This window comes from Lepidochelys kempii, chromosome 7 (genome assembly GCF_965140265.1).
Source record: "Lepidochelys kempii isolate rLepKem1 chromosome 7, rLepKem1.hap2, whole genome shotgun sequence".
NCBI lineage: Eukaryota > Metazoa > Chordata > Testudines > Cheloniidae > Lepidochelys > Lepidochelys kempii.
The window spans coordinates 120,119,073-120,139,818 of record NC_133262.1 but is presented as its reverse complement, the minus strand read 5'-3'; the positions used below and the strand labels follow the sequence as shown (position 1 = coordinate 120,139,818).

Below are 20,746 nucleotides of genomic sequence, written 5' to 3'. Positions count from 1 at the left end.
TGAGTCCGTCTGTGCCTCTTGCTCTGGTGGAGTACCGGAGTCGACGGGAGAGGGCTTGGCGGTCGATTTATCACGTCTTCACTAGACACGATAAATCGACCCCTGCTGGATCGATCGCTTCGGAAGTAAGTGTAGACATGCCCTTAGACTCAATATTCTGGCCAAATTCCAATCAAACTCTTGTACTCTTGCAAAAAATACTGTGAGGTCTTTGATAACCATCAGTGATCATGATTTTAGGTTTACATATTATTTGGTGGACAGAAGCTTCAGTGGAATTAATGCCCCATACCAAAATGTTGGGGTATTGGTTCAGAGGCAGACGTCTCATCCTGAATCACTGGCAGCACTGGATATAGTTCTGATCCTGCTTGTAAGATGTGACCAGTTCCAGGAGGTGGAACAAGCTGCAATGGCATTATCTCTGAAGCTAGACGATCCCCAGAGATCTGTGAGAGGCCATGAGAACCCATATGGAAGCTCTGTGCTTCTAATTGGCACCTTGGTCCTGGTAGCATAGGGTGACTTGAAGTCCTGATATTATTGGGACCATCCCATATTAGGGGTTTTGTCTCATATAGGCAACTATACGTCAATAGAGCTGTGCTACCAGGGACTTCTCTTGCCACAGCTGACGTCAGGGTGTGGGAGTGGAAAAGGCAACAGTGCTCTTGAGGGTATTATCTCTTCTGGGAAAGCCTTGCAGGGCAGGTGAGCTCTGTTCATCTGGGCAAGAAGGGCATGGGGTAGTCGAGAGAGCTTGAAAAAAGGTACCCGAATGGCCCTCACTGAAGAAACAAGGAGAAATGCATGGGGATAATGGAATTAGTAATAATTTGCTCTTATATCCTTTCATATGAGGTTTGCAAAGTGCTTGACAAACATCAGTCAGAGCTCCCAAAAATCTCTGAGCTATAGGGCTTATTTTACAGATTGCAGGAGAAAAAAAAGAAAGTGCAGCATCAGGAAGGTTACTTGCCCAAGGTCACATAGCAAGTAAGTGGCCAAGCTGAGAACAGAACCCATGCACTCTGGTTCATGGTTGTGATGGAGGTTGTTAGCTGAAGACTCTTGACTGCTTTGGAACTGGGATGTGCTAGGACTCTCCCCAGAGAGCCAGTACCCCTGGGGTTCCAGCCTAACTCTGCAGGTCCAAGAGCTGTGGGGGAGGACCTAACCTTTTGGGGTTCGTCTGAACTGAACCATTCCAAGTTTGTTTATCATGAAAGGCCTGATTCTACCACCCTTACTCACTGTGACGTTCTGAGGTTCACCCAGGCCAGTAAGGGGTTAGATCACTGTCTGCCTTGTAATCCTGGGTTTCTTGTGGGTGTGCAGATTTGGTCCAGAGCTCTGACTGAAGCAGTCCCCAAGCCTCATCTTGGTCACTCCTTGTAGGCTAACCTTGGTACTCTTCCAACCTTAAATTTCCCCCAAAATTGTCCTGCTGCAGGGACCAGTCCCTCCCACTAGACCCCCCCCAGAGAAAGTGTTAAATTTGCTGACTTTACAGAGGCAGTCAAACACTCCACTCTCCTCTTTCTTGAAGCACACTTTTACTGAACTTACACATCACTGGAGACTTCTAATGAAAGTAAAACAGTTTTATTAACGAAAGAGCAGGGATTAAGTGATACCAAGTAAAAGGATAAAGGCAGAGATGTTTACAAGCCAAGAAAAATGAAAACACGCATCTGAGAGTCTAAAACTTAATCTAGCAAGATACAGTCTTTGTTCAAGATGGTTTCTCTCACCCACAGCCTTCTTTCCAGCCTTTACTGGCTGGCCTGGCCAGGATCCATCACAGAGATCAGATCGCTTGGTTTTTTGTCTCCTAAGGTGAATGGAGTCTCTCTCCGTTCCTTATATCCCCAAAGGGACGTCTTTGTCTGACAAGTCAGGAAGGCCCCTTAGGGATTCAGTCCCCTGTCTCTCTCTGGGTTGCAGAAACCACACTAATTCTCTGTGTCTCAAGTTCAGATCAGGATAACCCCCACGGGCTTAGCGCAATAGTTTTGTTTACTACTAAGATGTAAATGGAAGTAAACCCGTATTACTTTGTCCAGGACAGACCTGTTCATCACCTTTACCGAGGCTAGCCTGTCTGGTCTTAAACGTGTTCTAATAACATCGTACAGAGGGACTTCATAACTTCACTTATAAGATTAACATACGCATTCTGCAATGATTTGGATTACCAGTGTGTTATTACCTTTCATATGATACCTCACAAGGCATATTTTGTATAGATATTATTGCAGTAGTGTGTAGGATGTGAGTACGGGGTCCCACTCACATTGAGTAGTATCTTACTTCCTCAGTAGTCTCACTGATTTTTAGTGGGACTGTTTATAGAGTAATGAACCTTTCCAGTGTTGTAGCTATGCACTTATTGCATTGCTGCTCCTGTCCTATCATGGCACAAAGGAAGTAAACTCTGCGAGTGGCATCTCCTTCGTCCAACCTCATCCAGACTCAGGCACAGTGGAGCCCTGAGACAGGAAATGAAATCAGGGCTTGGTCTTGCACCCTTGCACTGTTGATCTTTTGGAGTTTGCATCAACTTTGGCAGCCCTCTAACTAACGCCTATGCGACCCCCTACCTACACTGTTCATAGAGAAGCCCTGCTAAAATAGGATCCTGCTAAAGTGATGCTCATCACAGAACCTTTGTCTAGATTAGTATTTAAAGGTATGCTGTTGGAACATGCTGCCTAACTAGATCTAAAAGTCTAGTGCAGACCAAGTGCTGTATAAGCTAATATGCATGACACTGGTTGAGTTGAATCCTAAGCTTTAAATTGACCCACTTAGAATATGTTAAAGTATATCGTGATCTAAAGAGACATGGAATGGCACCTCTAGGCTATTTGAGCATGGCTGAGAATGTATGCATGTGTTAGCACATTAAAGAATAGCTAAGAGAGCTCAATGCGCTTCTAACTCTGGCTCCCATTTGCAACTAGGGTTCTTTCCTTCCAACCATTTTGATTACAGCACCTCTAACCTACTAGCAGTCTGTTCTGGATTCACTTGTGGAGACTTCTACCACTAGGGAACCAATTCTGACTCCTGGGGAGAAGACCCCTTAACATGGGACTGTTTTAATATGGAGAAAATCAAGCAATTACTTCTATTTCTGTCATGGGATAAGAGGAAAGGTCCTCTGATGGATTGGTAACTTGTTAAAAGCTAGGAAACGGAGGGTAGGAATAAATGGTCAGTTTTCAGAACGGAGAGAGGTAAATAATGGTGTCCCCCAGGGGTCTGTACTGGGACAGTCCTATTCAACATATTCATAAATGATCTGGAAAAAGGGGTAAACAGGTGGCAACGTTTGCAGATGGTACAAAACTACTCAACATAGTTAAGTCCAAAGCAGACTGCAAATTGTTACAAAGGGATCTCACAAAACTGGGTGACTGGGCAACAAAATGGCAGATGAAATTCAATGTTGATAAATGCAAAGTAATGCACATTGGAAAACATAATCCCAACTATACATATGAAATGATGGGGTCTAAATTAGCTGTTACCATTCAAGAAAGAGATCTTAGAGTCACTGTGGATAGTTCTCTGAAAACAGCCACTCAATGTGCAGTGGCAGGCAAAAAAGCTAACAGATGTTGGGAATCATTAAGAAAGGGATAGATAATAAGACAGAAAATATCATATTGCCCCTATATAAATCCCTGGTATGCCCACATCTTGAATACTTCGTGCAGATGGGTCGCCCCCTCTCAAAAAAGAAATATTAGAATTGAAAAAGGTTCAGAAAAGGGCAAGAAAAATGATTAGTTGGTAAGGAACAGCTTCCGTATGAGGAGAGATTAATCAAATTGGGACTTTTTAGCTCGGAAAAGAGATGACTAAGGGGGGGTATGATAGAGGTCAATAAAATCATGACTGGTATGAAGAAAGTAAATAAGGAAGTGTTATTTACGCCTCATAACACAAGAACTAGGGGTCACCAAATGAAATTAATAGGCAGCAAGTTTAAAACAAAAGGAAAAGTATTTTTTCACACAATACACAGTCAGCCTGTGGAACTCCTTGCCAGAGGATGTTGTGAAGACCAAGACTATAAGAGGGTTAAAAAAGAACTAGATAACTTCATGGAGGATAGGTCCACCAATGGCTATTAGCCAGGATGGGCAGGGATGGTGTCCCTAGTCTCTGTTTGCCAGAAGCTGGGAATGGGCGACAAGGGATGGATCACTTGACGATTGCCTGTTCTGTTCATTCCCTCTGGGGCACCTGGCATCAGCCACTGTCGGAAGACAGGATACTGGGCTAGATGGACCTTTGGTCTGACCCAGTATAGCTGTTCTTACGTTGTTTTGACTTCTGTTGAAAAAAACTCTGGACCTGCAAGGACTTCATTCTGGGACTATGATGTCGAGTCAAACCATAAGCAATGTAACAGTGAAGGAAATGAAAACTGGTAAAAAGCTGCTCAAGAAGACACTCAAAAATCTGGATATTGTGCATCTCAGTGAGTCAGTGTGGGTGAAGACCTGGGTTCAAGCCCTCGTGTAGATGAAAATGCGTTTAAGTAACTTTGCTAATGACCTTCCCCATGTGAAGTTTCCCATGTCATTTAACCTCTGTCTGGTTTTCCCCATTTGGAAAATGGAGGTCATCATGCTTTGATCCTTGAGGTGGAAAGTGCTAACCAGCTGATTGTGCTCCTGATTCACTCGTGTCAATCCCCTTCAGTCAGAGTTATGGTAGTGTGAGAGGAGAATCAGGACCACAGGGTTTATTACCCTACTTTCTATTTGTGAATAGCACAAAACCACAGAGTAACTTATCTCTGTCAACAAAGGCCTTGTAAAAACTCTGATCACATTTGAGTCAGTAACAAAACTCCACTTGTCTTCAAATGTGAAGGAACAAGCCTTGATGGAGTAGATGAATGTGTTGCAAGTCATTCACAGATTTCAAGGTCAGAGGGGACTGTTGTGATCATCTGGTTGGCCCTCCTGTATAATGCAGGACATAGAACTTCCCCAGAATAATTCCTAGAGCAGAGCTTTTAGAAAAATATCCAGTCTTGATTTAAAAGTACTGGGGAATCCTTGGTAAGTCGTTCCAATGGTTGATTACACTTACCGTTAAAAATTTACACCTTATTTCCAGTCTGACTTTGTCCTGATTGCGATGGCATAGGCAGAGGAGAGGAGAGGCAAAGAGGAAGCCTCCCGTTTGATCTCCCTGGATCAAATACTACATTCATTCCATTCTTTTTTGTTAAGAGAAAACCTTAAGAGTTTGATTGGAAAAAGGTGGCCTCTCCAAGCGTGTGGAGAGGATGAGGCTGTGTGTCCTGAAAAGGGTCAGGAGCAGGTGGGAGCCGACGGCACTGTAGGAGGAATCCGTATGGAAATATAAACTGCCTGGAGAGAAATGTCAGGGCACTGAAGAGCGCAGCATTATCTGGAGCAGCTAGGACAGGCCTGGCTGAGCATTCTGATCAGGGGCTGCTGATTCCGGTCTCTATTATGCTGGTGTAACTCCATTGACTTCAGTGGAGTAACTACTTATTTATGAGATCAAAATTGGGTCCCAACGGCCTGGCCTTTTGCAGACTGCTGTCTGTGCAGACTGAGAGAGAGCGAGGATTTCTTCCCATTGTTGCCCCTGCTTGGCTGGTTTCTACAGCGTGTGTTTTTGAGTGTGTGATACAGTGTACTTCATAGGCTCTGTGCTGCTGCAGCTCATTTCCTTACTGGAAGAAAATCCAGTTGTGCTTCTTTGTTTCCCACTCCCCTTATCTGTCTGGATTCAGGGAGGCTTTATCTGAGCTTGGTCTGCGGTGGCCATAATTAATTCCCCTTATAACTCCTTCCCCTCCTACTCCAGCTCTGGGATCTTGGTGCTGGCAGTAAGTGAAAGATCACCTGTGAGGATTAAAGGCCTCATAAAACCAGAATAATTTCCTGTCAGCTCAAACTAGGCTGTCTTTAAAAATGAGCCGCCCCCCTCCCCCCCCAAGGAGAGCAAGCTGAGAGCTCTGAGGTGTTAGATGAATCTAATCCAATGCCCCGGTCACAGAATATGAATCTTTGTACACGTTCCTATGGAGGAACTAGCAACAGATCATAAAATGCATCATGTCTGTAGCCTCTGCTGTTTGCCAACACAGCATTTTACTGATAAGGGTCTTCGCTGCCTGACCTCCTCAGAGGCACAAACTGGGCACGTAGGCACTGCATCAAGAGCTACACAACGGAAGGTGCAAGCTGAAGTAGGAACTTTCTCATTTCGGCATCGCAACAGAATGACATTTGCCCTACAAGAAAAGCCCTGGGAAAGAGCTGAACTGAGTTGCCTCAAGACTGGTAGTTTGCAAAAATAAATAAATTGAATTTTTTTTATGTACTTCCCTACTTTTCAGCAGTTTCTTCCCAGGTTATTTCTTACCTATAGATTGGCACTGAGAAGGATCGCTGTGAGCCAGTTGAGCCTGAAATCCTGCACTTGCCAGTCATTTGACTGCAGAAGTGATACAGGGGCCATCTTGGAAATGTTTCCTTTGTGGGGTGGAGACCCAGTTTTAAAAATGACTGGGAACATTTTTTGTTGTAGTTGGGCACACACATTATTGGGCCATAGAACTACACAACAGAGCTAGTCAGAAATGGGTTGAAAAACCAGTATTTGTTGACAACAAAAAATGTTCAAAAAAGGAAAAAAATTTGGTTGAAAACTGAAAAAATGTCATTTTTTGTGTGTGACAAAAAACAATATATATATATATATATATATGTAAGCAGTGTCAGGATGAGCTCCACCCTGACATCTGGTGGTGAGGTGTGGCAAGTTGTGGAAAAGAACTTCAGGGGCCGATCTCATTTGCATAGGCACACCCACCACGCCTAGAATGAGACCATAGCTGCCCAAATGGTCACTTTGGCTGCTGTGGGATCCCCAGTGTCTCTGTTATTGGGGCAGGAAGAATAAATTGTTATTACCCTGATTATGGGAACTGTGCTTGGAACTGTACGTGGCCTTTTGTTACGATGGAGGGATTCACCATCATCTAAGTAGCACTCGCTAGGCAAGGGTCATGGGTTCCAAAACTGTGTGAATGGAGAGAGGCTGGGGACAAGTATTAATACTTGGTGGCATGGGCCCCTTGGTGAGGGCCTTACATGCTGATTGCACTTCCTCCTCTCTCCACTGTGGAATATCAGAGCTAATTTTGATTTCATTAGAAGTCTAGTTATAGGCTGCTGAGCTCACTTTGGGCTGACAGTGCACCAGCACTGGGGCTCCCCTACTATAAGCTGAATTCACCTAAGCGCTGAAATCACTGAGTGTTGTGTTAAGTAGTGGGGGAGCCTGAAGATATATTGTGGAGCAGTTTGCGGGACGGCTGGTGAAGCAGTTCAACACGGAGCAGTGTGTGGATGGCAGGAGCTGCTTGTGGGCCGTGGAGCTGAGCGAAGGAGTTCGTGGGGCGGCTGGCGGAGCGGAGCGCAGCTGAGCGAAGGAGTTCGTGGGGCGGCTGGCGGAGCGGAGCGCAGCTGAGCGAAGGAGTTCGTGGGGCGGCTGGCGGAGCGGAGCACAGCTGAGCGAAGGAGTTCGTGGGGCGGCTGGCGGAGCGGAGGGCAGCTGAGCGAAGGAGTTCGTGGGGCGGCTGGCGGAGCGGAGGGCAGCTGAGCGAAGGAGTTCGTGGGGCGGCTGGCGGAGCGGAGGGCAGCTGAGCGAAGGAGTTCGTGGGGCGGCTGGCGGAGCGGAGCGCAGCTGAGCGAAGGAGTTCGTGGGGCGGCTGGCGGAGCGGAGCGCAGCTGAGCGAAGGAGTTCGTGGGGCGGCTGGTGGAGCGGAGCGGAGCGCCGCTATGGAGCTATGGGGCGGTCAGCTTCAGATCACGTAAGGTGCCTCTTACCCCCGTCCCATTTCCACCCAGGTTGGGAGGTAAAGCTCCACCGATAAACTTTCGAACTCTGGGGCTGCCCTGACCAGGGACAGAGACTTTTGGGGCATTGGACTTTTGGGGTTGCTGGACTCAAGAACCAAAGGGAAAAGGGCATGCCCCAATTTGCCTGGGGTGGGGTTGTTTTTGCTCATGGGTTGTGTTATGAATCCGGTTGGTGGTGTTTCCCCAACATAATGCCACATTGTTTCTCTCTGTTATTAAAAGACTTTTGCTACACTCAGACTATGTGCTTGCGAGAGGGGAAGTATTGCCTCTTGGAGGCGCCCAGCGGGGGTGGTATATATTTGTCCCAGGTCACTGGGTGGGGGCTCGAGCCGGTTTGCATTGTGTTATTGGAATGGAACCCCTAGATATTGAACCCGGCCCTTGTTGCTGCCAACTCTGACGGGCAGAAGGGTTACATATATATATTTAGGAAATCACTTGTTGGCTGGGAAACTGTTCATTTAGTCAAAAACTCAGTTTTTTATGTAGTCTCCTCCTGGGGCACCCCAGTCCCAAGGGTGGCTGAAATCTCTTGTTCTTTCCTCCTGAGGGACTCTCCAATAAGGTTGCCAACTTTCTGATTGCAGAACATCCTTGCCCCGCCCCGGCCCCTTGCTCATTCCATCCCCCCTTCCTCCATCACTCACTCATTTTCAACAGGCTGGGGCAGGGGGTTGAGGTGCAGGAGGGGGTGAGGGCTCCGGCTCGGGGTGCAGGCTCTGGGGTGGGGCTGGGGATGAGAGATTTGGAGTGCAGGAGGGGGTGCGGGCGCTGGGAGGGAGTTTGGGTGCAGGAGGTAGCTGAGGGTGGGGGTGTGGGTTTGGGGTGCAGGAAGGGGTGCGGGCTCCAGGCGGCGCTTACCTCCCTTTGGACCCTAGGGACAGGGGCCGTTCCCAGCCAATGGGAGCTGCAGAGCTGGTGCACAGGGCGGGGACAGTGCATGGAGCATTCCTGGCTGCTCCTGCACCTCTGGGCTGCAGGGAGATGCCAGCCGCTTACAGGAACCAAGCGGAACCAGGGTAGGCAGGGACCCTGCCCTAGCCCCACTGTGCCACCAACCGGACTTTTAATGGCCTGGTCAGCACCAGGGTCCCTTTTCGACCGGGTGTTCTGGTTGAAAACGGGAGGCCTGGCAATCCTGCTCTTCAGCCTCCCTTAGAACCAGTGGGGTCTAGGTCAGTCTTAGGCCCTATAGTCTGGAGAGCCAAAGATGGTTCCTTTGCTGCTGAGGAGAACAACCCACCAACCTCCTTCCCCTTAAGTGCTGTCTCCCTGGCCCGGTGGTCCCACTGATAGAGCCCCTCAGGAGCCAGCCCACCATGCCAATCAAGTTCCTGGATGTGTCCCTCAAGCACAGGCGGGAAGGCGGTCTCCGGGACAGTTACCATCTTTGCTTGATTGCTGCTTCCTGCGGGAGCTGCATCCCTGGTGCCTCAAGCTGGTAAGGGCTACCGCCTGTCCAAAAAATTTTGACTGAAAATCTTCAAGCAGCTCCATTAGGCTGTGACCCTCGTCAGTGGGTGGTGAGACTTTGACCTGTGAAATAGCAGGTGAGCAGAATGGTGGGGGAGTGAAAAATTCGTGGTAAAGGTCTTTGCCCTGCGTCTTTGGGGTTGTCTGAATTAAAGCACAAAGGACAGGCAGGTTTTTTTCTAGTGACTGGGAACCAGTCGCTTCTATGTTTTGAAGAAAATTTAATTTCCCCATGGCCTGTTCTATGTATTGATTCACTCAGTTCATAATGGTCTGTGTGGTATGTTTCTATTTTAATAGTGCAGCGTGTTTTATTTTGACATTTAAAGGGCTGGATGATGCTCACAAAACACAGATCAGACCAGTCTAAAGTCAGTTATCCATACACAGAACTCTGTTTTTCTTCCAGTTACTTACTGCTTCCGCAGAGCATCCTTTAAAACTCCCTTTCCTTCCCCTCCTCTTTCAGAGCATCTTAGCCAGTGAACTATATCTAGACTTTCTTAGCTGATGAGACCCTTATCAAGCTGGCACTAGCTGCTGGGGGAGAAGAGACATTTTTTCAAAGCACTGACATCAAATCCCAGACTTCAAATGAAGCAAAACAAAACACAAATCTCTTGGTTTTGACACTTTGCAGATGTCCCTCTTGCCAACAGGTGGCTTATTCTCAGTCACCTTCAGTGATGTGGTTCCTCCCCTGTGGCTATGGTGAAGGCTGTTGGGGGGGAGATGATGAGGCCTCTGAATTTTCTCTGCATCTAAGGAGTTTGGAGTTTGAACTAAAAATTTAAAAGGGAATAATCAAGTGTTTGGTGCTTTGTGTTGCTGCTGACAGAGAGAGAGAGAGCGAGCGAGCCTGGTTAAAGCCCAGGACCCAGAGTCTAGGTTGCCAGGTGTCACTGTCTTGTCAGGTGAACTTTGCCCAACCACAGTGTGCCTCAGTTTACTTATCTGTAAAACGGGGCTAATGCCTGCCAACCGAACAGCCAGATTCTGAACCCCTAACTCCCGTCGGTGAGCAGTTACTCACATGAATAGTCCCTGTGAATTGCCTGGCACTTAATGAACTAGTCAGTTCATTACCGTACTACAGAGAACAGTCCTGAGTTATCAGAGGTAACAACTAGATGACCTAATAGGTTTTTTCTGGCTGGAATCTTCAAAATAATCCAAAGATGCCCCAACTCCCCTGGTATTTAGGCACCTAAATACCTTAGACTCCTTTGAAAATCCCAGCCTAAATGACCGAATAGGCCATTACCATCATTCTCTACGGTCTTCCCCGTTATTTTAAATAAACCAGACTCCCATCATATAGAAATAAAATGTGTGTGTAACTTGCACACAAAGGAGACTTGACCACCAGTGACTTAATTAAATATTTTCCTTGAGTGATGGAGCTTCATTTATAAAATTAGTTTGTTTCATTTATTACTCTTGGCATGAAAATGCAGATATAAAGGAAGACCCAGACAGACTATTTTGTATGTGAGGAGGGATATTTTGTGCTTATTTTTTAGTTGTTTGGGGTTTGTATGTTTCTTATTGGCCTGCATATAGTGTTACCTCTTCTTGGCCTGAGCAGTCAGCCAATGTTTGCAATCTTGCGGGTTGTTTCTGTTAGGAGAAACTGATGATAGTCAGTTGTTTCTTTGGCAATCCTGTTTACATACAAAGAATTCACACTAAGTCCTGCTTCCCTGAACGCAATAGAAATCAAAAGACAGGAGGCAGTTTCTTCACTCGCAATTCCAAGCCTCTTTCCAGCCACCATTCTGGCCAAAAAGTGTTCTCTTGGCTGTTTATCAGAGCCACATCACCAGTGCTTCTCTTGCTGTCTCCTTGGCTTTTTGCTTCTTTCACTGTCTGCTCTTTAGCTGGCTTAGGCATTCTGTCTCTTGCTCACACCCTAAAATAAAAGATTAATCCCCCATCTATAGTCTTTGGGCTGTGGCTTCCATTGTTTCAGCTATCACTAAACACAGGCACTTAATTGTTCCCTCCTTTAGCCTGAATGGAAGATGGCTAGCATACTCAACAGCTTCAATGAGGTAGTTTGATTGCCCACAGATCACAGACAAGCTTTCCGGGGCCCACCCAACCAATAAATAATTATATATATTTGGGCCCTGGCATTTAGAAAGTGTAGCTGTTTCTGAAAGTTTTATTTAGGTACAAAATCAAAAGTACCTCTTCCCGCCCCACCCCCAACTAAGAATATAGTTTCTTTCTTCCATTTTCACTGTGTTCCTCTCTTGTAGAAATGCACTGAATAATACATGGTCCCCAGCAGAATGCAAGAAAGGCAGAGCTTTGCTGTCATACGAGTTGCCAAAGAGTCCTGAGAGTAAATTATACAGTGTGGGCCAGAGATATAGGGAACTGTGTGGCTGATTTCTGGCAGTTTGCTCAGGAAAGTAATAAACTTATTTGGACATATTAAAACTCTTCTCACCACCCTTCCACTCTTCTTTAAATGGACAATCCTCCTGCAGCTGGTGGAAGACAGCCTTCTAAAAAGGAAGGGGCTTGCAGTTTTAACATCACATAGGGAACCGGCTAGTGTGCGTTTATCACTGCCCTCCACTGGATAGAGTTAGAACTGCTTGACTGTGTCTCATAAAAAGGAGATTCCCTCATACAGTACCTCAAATGCTAGGGGTTAGTGCTTTTGGAAAGGGAGGATCTGAATTCTGTCCTTTTTGCTGTTTGGAAGTTCATAGCAGCATTGTCGCATGGTGAATAATATGGAGGACTTAACTGCTCACAGACTTCTTTGAACTGTGTCCTCAGCTGGTGTAGCTCCATGGAAGTCAATGTAGCTATGCTGATTTATACCAGCTGAGGACCTAGCCCAGCTGTGTCTGCAGGGGCAGTAGTGGCTGGGAAGCATTTATAACATGGGAACGGCTCACAAAAGCCCCAAGCTGGTTCACTAGTGATCTCCAGTTACATAACCCCATTAAGAAGAAACCTTGCACGTCTTATGCTGACGGGGCCAATATAAGGAGCCACGCTTCTGCTCTCAGGACATTCCATTCAGCCCCTCCCCAAAGGAGACAACTCTCTGCAGCATAATTGGCCTATTTCAAGACTTGCATGACCTTCCCTTGAGGCAGGATTCACCTTTTTTCCTCTGAGCATGTGCGAGAGTAACCCTCTGGGCCACAAGGACGAGATCTTAGTGCAGCAAATTCCCTGCCACCTTCAGAAGACAGTCAATCAAGTAGCTCTGGAGCAATGAGAGAGTATCATATTGGAAATCCTTCAATTATTAACAGGCTTGCTGTTGTTAGGAGTTAAAGTGGACTTTTCCCCTCTAATACGAAATTCTTCACATGGGGATTTTTTTTTAATGGCAGCGATAGAAAGGCATCAAAGGGAAGATGGAATTTTGATGAATATTCTCTCCATCAGCAATGAAATATTTGGTCTAATTGAGAAGATCTGTGATAAATAAGTGGCAAGGGCACAGGGAAATCCAGTGCACTGTTGTTTCCACTCAGCTGGTATTGCTAAGAAAGAAAGGCCAACACTGGACAGGGGTCTGTATCTGTCACATCCCCAACAGCATAGGGCCTAATCCTGGGAGAAAATAAACACCCCTTGCATTATAAATGAGCCCCTTCACTTGCCATTGACTTCAGTGAGAAGTGGTAGGTGCTCACTAGTTAATAGCTCACTTTTCATTATAGAGAAGGGGGAGTGTGGTCTTTTAGTTGTGGATCCTGCTCAGTTAGAAGGAATAGAGTCTAGAGCAGAGCATCTCCTGGGCTCTATTCTTATGTAGCTTCTGCGTCTCACTTGCTTTGTGGCTAAGTAGCTAAGCGATGGAATTGATTTCATTCATGACTTACTGGGTTTAATTGATTTAACTTTCCAGGGATCTCAAAGCACTATACACCCATTAATCGCCTCTCCCAGCCCTGAGAGGGGCATAAATGTTGTTGTCATGTACAGGACAAAAATCCTGGATTGTACAGGACAAAAATCTTGGATTGTCTGAAAACAATCATGCCTATATAGCCATCTGGTTTTGATCGTTGACCTCATCAGAGGCTAGAAACCATTGAAATGGCATTAACCAATGACATGGCATTTTACAAAGGAGTGCATCCTAGGAATGCTCCCAGAAGACTACAGAAATAGTTTTCTGTAACTTTAGTCCATCTCCTTAATGGAAAAGTCCTAACAAATCCAAATAGGGATTAAAACAATAGGGTGCTGTGGAAATAATAAATTCTACGTACCCATGGAATTTAATAGAGAATGAAATGATCCCTACTGTGTGTGTTGTTTTTTTTTTAACTATCCTATAGAATTTACTGTAAAGCTGTGCTCGAGAATTCGAGAGAAGGGATTTCATTCTCCATTATTCAGTCACACTTTATGTTGTGGTTCTACTTATAAATAGTTTATAAATCATTTATGTTTTAATAAAATGGTTATCAAATTGTTAGCGTCTGTCAGGTCAGTAGTCTATAACCACGCTTATAACCATGTATCATACCTTCTACTGATGTGTTTATATGGTACCCATCTCTAACACCTACCACTCTTGTCTGTAAGGTGCTTATAACATCCATTAATCATTTATTAACCCTTTATAGACTACTTATACATGGAGCCTCAATATTCGATCATTTGAGGTTCTTGAAAGTAAATTCTGTACAACATTATTGCTTTTAATCCTAGTTCAGAGGGAAACTAACACTTGTGAAATTGCTGGCCACAGAGGAGAGATTCTGAGGTTTTCCTAATGAAGAATTTTTGTTGTGCATGCAGCAATATATGAAACGATTGCAGTGACCACAGCATTATGCCTTTATATAAATGTTCCTCCGTCAATATTTATTTCATGGGCCTAACTTATGTATATGTGGCCCTCCCCATTACTGCAGTAATGTGTTTATGCTCACAACACCCCTCGGTGGCAGGGTATTATCCCCACAGCACAGATGGGGAGCTGAGGCACAGAGAAACTAAGTGATATGCTTAGGAGCACTGTGACCGAGCAGGGACCAGGTCTCCCAAGTCCTGAGGTAGTGCCCGAATCACTGGATCTTCCCTCCTCTCTAATGCCCTTTGGTACTTGTGTCAACAATTAATATTGGCTTCTTATCTCCATTTTGCAGCTTGGAGAAACTGAGGCACACAGCGGCGAAGTGATTTGCCCATGGTCACACAGAAAGTCGGAGGCAGAGCTGATATGACACCCTACAAGCACTGACTACTAGTCAGTGGAGGCTTCTCAGGGTAGGTATTACCTAGTTGCATGTAGTAGGATGAGTGAACAGCTGCTTGTTGTGAGCATATCACACATCTACCTATCTGTCTGCATTACACCCAGCCCTCTCCTTTAACCACTCTCGAGAGACGTTACAAATTGTTCAGCTGATCTACCGTGACAGCTGCCCTATTTTGAGGGCAACATTTTGAAAACCAGGCTGTAAATTCATGCCTGCAATTCTGCAAACACTATCAGAAACAATAAGAGTGTGATGTCTGCCTATTTTTTCAACTCACTGATCAGGCAGTTTGACATTAACATTAAAGTTGTGGCCCTTACTGGGCATGTCAAATTGTAGCTGGAGATCCAGGTCCCGATCAGGAGGTCAGAGACCAGCTTGAGGCATCTTTGAACACTTCCCTGCCCTGAGCATTCTTACCTTTACAAAATACATCCCTGCATTTTTAAAAATGAACTAGCTAGTGGGTATGTACAGATACCACTGCCCTCTACTGGATGGAATGAGAACTGTTCAACTGTGTCATAGACCCTATACTACTTAAAACAAGAAAAGATTCTCCTGTAGCTTGAGTGGTAGAGGCCTGCACTTTTAGAGCAGGACTGTCAGGGTCTACCCTTTGTGGTCACTGTGGAGGCATAAGTGGCTGAAATGTGTATGCTACAGATGTGTTACAATATTTTTTTAAACTGAAGCCCCTTAAGCACACGCATGATGTGATGACATGAAAGTCAGCAGTGATTGTGGTACAGGTAGGTGAGTATGCAGGTGGGTTCTGTGCGTGGTGAGTTGATTTTGAATTCAGCACTGAAAAATAGCTCCGTTTAGCAAAACAAAACTCATGGTGGTGGCGCTTTAAGGTAAGAGCTAAAAAATGGGACAGCTCTCAAAGCAGGTTAATGGTAGGGCCCACCAGCCTTGACAGTACCATTTTTTACACTGTGCTCTCCAGCAGCCAGACTCCTGCGGGTTCCTCATTATTGTACCATTATGATCCTTTTTATCCCAGCAGCAATCTCGCCAGACGGCAACTGGTTCTGTTTTGAAAACAAAGTTGCAGGTAAAGGAGGGAGGGGAATGTGAGGCAATGTGTTTAATATGCACGAGAGCTAATCTTGGAATCTTCCCTTTGGATGCAAGAAGGTTTATTGATGGTTTGCGAGTGGGGAAGCCAGGCTCAAACAGTGTGGGCTGTGACACTGAACCCTTCTCCCACTGTATTTTCTCCTGAAGACCAATGCTCCGCCTCATTCTTGCTTTTAGTTTAATGTTATCCTGGACCCTGGGGTTGTTGCTGGTTCCAACAGCTGCTATGCTGCTACCATCCCACTGCACTAAGAAATCTCTCCTTAGTGACAAGCAATATACCGAACCCTTGTTGATTTCCCAGCTAGTTGCAAAGCTTGTTTTCTTTGCCCTTATGATGACATTTCACCTTTTCCAACATTAATTAACTGGACAGTTACGGGCTGGGCTTTTGCATCTCTACTCTCTTCATCCGCAAAGCTTCTGTGTAGGAAATGCCATTCGCTTGTCCAAGGCCTGGGGGAGTCTGCAGAGGGTATCAATACAGCTCCTTCACCGGTCTGACAGGACGCTGCCATTCCTCACTCAGGAGCTCAACAGCTCTGCTAGCTATGTCAGTGGGATGAAGTTTCCCATCTGGGCAGCACAGAGCATGACTGATGGGCTGATGCAACTGATTTCCAGTGTGTATAGCAAGAACGTTACTTCAGGTGAGATCTGAAGAATATTTGCATTGCTTACTGGGTGCAGTGAAACTTGCACCTTGTCCAGGTAAGTATTCCTGCTTGAACCTTTGGGAGGTGCTCACATTACACTGATGGGCAGCATTTTAAAAACCTTATCCTTCACCACATGCAACCATATCAGTACCACCAGGATGGCTCCGTGCTTGGACAAGATCCACTCGTGGAGCTTCACTGTATTTTGTAGTGCTTATGGCTGTTAGCTCATTAGCCTAGCCTTGTATTGATACAGTGCTTACTGGAAGGTTTAGTTGGAGGAGAGGGGAGAAATGAACCAGTTTGCCTAAGATATCCTGGATCCTGAGTTTGGTGAGGTAAAATTCATTTATCTGGGATTCCTCCCAGCCAGCAGGATTCCCACTCGTCCAACTGCGGCTGCTTTTTTACCTACAAGTGCAACTGCTCTTTTTTTTTTTTTAAAGGTTCTTTTATTAGCTGCTCTAAGGATTGAGCTGCTCTATCCCCAAATTATGGAGGGTATTTGTGTTTAAAAAAAAGAAGTCCCAAGCAGCAGAATGGCAACACAATCCTCCTTGCAGAGCAGAGAGAGTTGGCAAGGTGGTTTTGCTTTCCTGGCACATATGGTTCTCCTGCTTGCCCCAGGCCCGTGCTCTGCCTAGAAACAACAATACCACTCCTGATAAGCACTCTGATATGACCCAGGGGTCCAATTTGAAGTGGTACCACTGGAATATCTGATGCCACTCTTGGGCTGGTGACATAACTTTCCTGCATGAATTGGCCTTTATTTCCGGACCTTGCCATGGCTGCTTTTTGCTGTCATGCTCCCTATCTGCATGCTGCATCTTAATAGCCAGATCTGTTTATATACTGGACTCTCTTCTTATTATTCTGCATACTGATATCTGCTGTGCTATTGTTTTGTTTTTCCTTCTTTGGTTCATTTTACGAGCTGCACGCTGCAAAAGTTTCAGTGGAAAAGCTCCTTTAATCTTGCCGTGGTGGAAAATAAAAGGGATTTAATCCCAGTGATGAGCAGCTCCAACAACATCTGATCGGTCCTGGACCTTTATATTCTGGCTCAACATGGACACAGCCGAGAATTAGCAAACCCTCATGGTGGCAAACCATAATGGTTGCATCCTGGGGCTGCAATACTCAATGGCTCCATGTATGAGTAGACATGTATGAGTGGACCCTGATCTGTGTCCCCCTGAGCTGCTGCAGTGCCTCATGGGAGCTGTAGTTTGGGTGCCTCAGGCCTCCATTCTTCTCTACAAACCAGTGCTTCCCAACTAAACTACATCTCCTATGATGCACCATGGCCATGTGACTCCCACGATGCACTGCACCTGTTCAGCGAGTGAGGAGATCATGACCTATCATGGGAGATATAGACCAGCAAGAGACCTTGGCTGAGAGAGGAGAATAGAAGTATAAGGCATTTAACCTACAACTTCGTTGGAGCACTGCAGCAGCTCAGGGGAACACAGATTAATGCAGACCTGATCTGAAACAAAATATCTCATTTCAGTTTTCCCAATAGAAAATAAAAAAAAAACTTTCAGTAAATAGAAACTTTTCCATGAAAAATTGAAAATTTCCAGAAACTGCATTTTTGGTAGGTGGGTGGAGTAACAGGGGAGAGGGGAAACAATATCTCTGGAAAACTTCCAATGAGCTCTGCACTTATAAGCCCTTCGATAGAGCTGGTTGAGAAAAATCCCAACAAATCAACTGAGTCCCAGACCAGTATCTGATCCACTAGACCCTCCTTCCTACTCCTAATAGTAATAGTCTCACTCCCATACGGGGACTTGCAATATACTGGGTAGGGTGCCATCCTTCAGAGGAGATGTTAAGCAAGATCTCCTTTGTACATCTCTATAAGCTTTCTCAGTGGAAGCAGAAGCTTCCCAGGGATGTCTGGAAATAAGCATCTGACTTAGTTTCTGATGTTTGTGTTGGAGCATCATGGTGGTTGTTAGTTCGCTGTACATACTCACTGCAAGCATCTAACACATTGTGCTACAAGATACGTTGAGTATGAAATGTGATAAATATATCCAAATTATCTTAGGTTCATCATGTCCCATGTCTGGCTACCCCATAGGAATGGGTAAACGAACTGGGCTAAAATAACCAGTTGGAACTTAGCTCAAACTTCTGAAAAGTGCTTAGTAACTCTTCATTCTACTGTAATTCACTGTCCCCTATGCCTCTCTTCTTCCAGGTCCTATTCAGGACAGAATTTGTAAGTGCTTAAATACCTACAAGCAGCTCTTGTAGGATGATATTTCTCCACTTGATCTCACTAAAGCATTTTCTTGTGATTCTTCCAACATAGTTTTGCAGAAACAAGATGTTTGAATAAACACTCAAACTACCTGGTACCTACTCAAACCAGACCTTCAAACTGCAGCTCTGATCTTGCTCCAGTGGAAAGCCATGGGATTCTTGCCAGAGAGGTTCACTCAGTGCTACTAATGAGCTCACTTCTGGTCACTGCTTTCCCTCTTTTCCCCACCCTTGTCTTTACTTGAGCCTTTTTGGCTCTACCTGATATGAGAATAAATCCTAGCATTTTTGCCTTCCTTTGCTGATCTGGTTCAAGATTTCTCTATACTTCCCCAAACATCTGCCTTCCTCTACCCCAGTGATTCCCAAACTTTAATGATCTGTGAACCCCTTTCACTAAAATGTCAAGTCTCGTGAACCCCTCCTAAAAATGAATATTTCCAGGGATTTTCTCCTTTACCTGAGTATAAATTATAAAAGCAGTGATCTTGGAAATATAAAATTTGTTTTTATGACAAGCTTATTACACACTATGTATTATTAATTATTTATCATTACAGTATTTTTATTACATTACGAAAACAGCATCACTCTTCCAATACTATTACTATTACTCTTCCAAGATCTCAGTTTCATAGCTTGTATCACTTTGAATAAGCCTGTTATAAGACAAGGCTCCTAGGTTTCATCAAGGAGTATCAGAGGTGAAACAGCATGAACTGATTTGAAAAGCCAACTTGGAGTTCCTCCTACACAAACATTCAGATGTTGAGCAGTCCAGGCAAACAATGCACGTTCCAACAAAGCTTAAACTTGTACTTCATAATAATTTTAAAAACAATACTAGCTGCCTATTTAAAAACAGCAAAAAATATCCACCTCCCTTTCCATTTCTTATAAGGAGTCTTGAAGTTTAAATCTCCTCAGTGTGATAGATAGGCTTGCTTTGATCTACTTAGCTCTTGGAAGTCCAGGGTCTCTGGGCTGCTGGCCCCATGCTGCCCGGAGTCCCTAGGGACAGCTCTGTCCACCATCAGGGAATTTTTTCCCGAGAACTCCCTGTAACATTTCACGAACCCCCAGGCGTTCACGAACCCCAGTTTGGGAACCACTGCTCTACCCTCTTACCAGCCCTATTTCCTCTACAGTGGATGGAGATCAACAAGATGTGGAGAGTGTGTGTGGAGGGCGATAGGGGAACGGGACGGGGACGCACATATAAGACTTGGACATAAAGCTGTTGTCAAAAGTAGAATGGGAAAGTCACTGGAACCCTTCCATAGATGGATCTGATGAGAAGGCTGCTAAGCAGGTCACTTGCACCAATACAGCATTTAAGAAATCAATGCAACATTTACACGCCCATGGCCCAGTCAACCACTATTGATCCGCTAATGACGTGCTGTTCAATAATCCTGGTGCATTACAATTTGATGGTTTCTAGATGTGATCGATTGCAGCTTTTGCAGGGACGTGCAAAACAAACAAAATCATCGAAATTGCCCTGTGCCAACTTGGTTTTCTAAGGCAGCAGTGATTTCAGCAGCAGGGATAGAGTTTTGCAGCAAGCTAATGTCTTGGTTTGTCTGTGAAAATGGATGCACAATGCCTGCAGAAAATGCCTCCCTGATCTTGTTGCTGACTCGCGTATCAGATCCTCTCTGGGAAGGAGTTAGGGAAAGAGGCTAAGAGTGAAGCTAGGAAAGACCTAGGGCCTGTCATCAGTGGGAGTCCGTTCATTTACTTCAAAAGGCTTTAGGAGCAAGTCCTTAGCTGGGATATTCCAGATAGTTCATAGAACTGTGGCTGGACCAGCAGCTTTCCTGTTGCTTTACTGGTTCATACAGAAGGAGAAACCGGCAGCTTCATTCAATTTCTCGAATTTATTCCTCATCCCCAATCTAGAGTTTCATTTGTAATTAATTGGTATGTGTATATTAGGAAAATGAATACTCCAGTGGCTGCACGTTGGGAAATCTCATACTCCGGGATCTGAGGTCTAATGAGAAGAGAGCCTTCCACACAAGTCTTCCTTGCAAGACACCCTGTTAACACACACATT

The 20,746-nt window shown here is 45.2% G+C and overlaps 1 protein-coding gene across 1 annotated transcript in view; it reads left to right on the top strand.

The window, feature by feature from the left end:
- Positions 1 to 20,746, top strand: part of CFAP58 (cilia and flagella associated protein 58) — a 450,792-nt gene that overhangs the window by 193,924 nt on the left and 236,122 nt on the right. The window contains exon 18 of the transcript XR_012160075.1: positions 14,543 to 14,663. The gene's annotated coding sequence lies outside the window, so the exon portion shown is untranslated. The remainder of the gene's footprint in view (positions 1 to 14,542; positions 14,664 to 20,746) is intronic.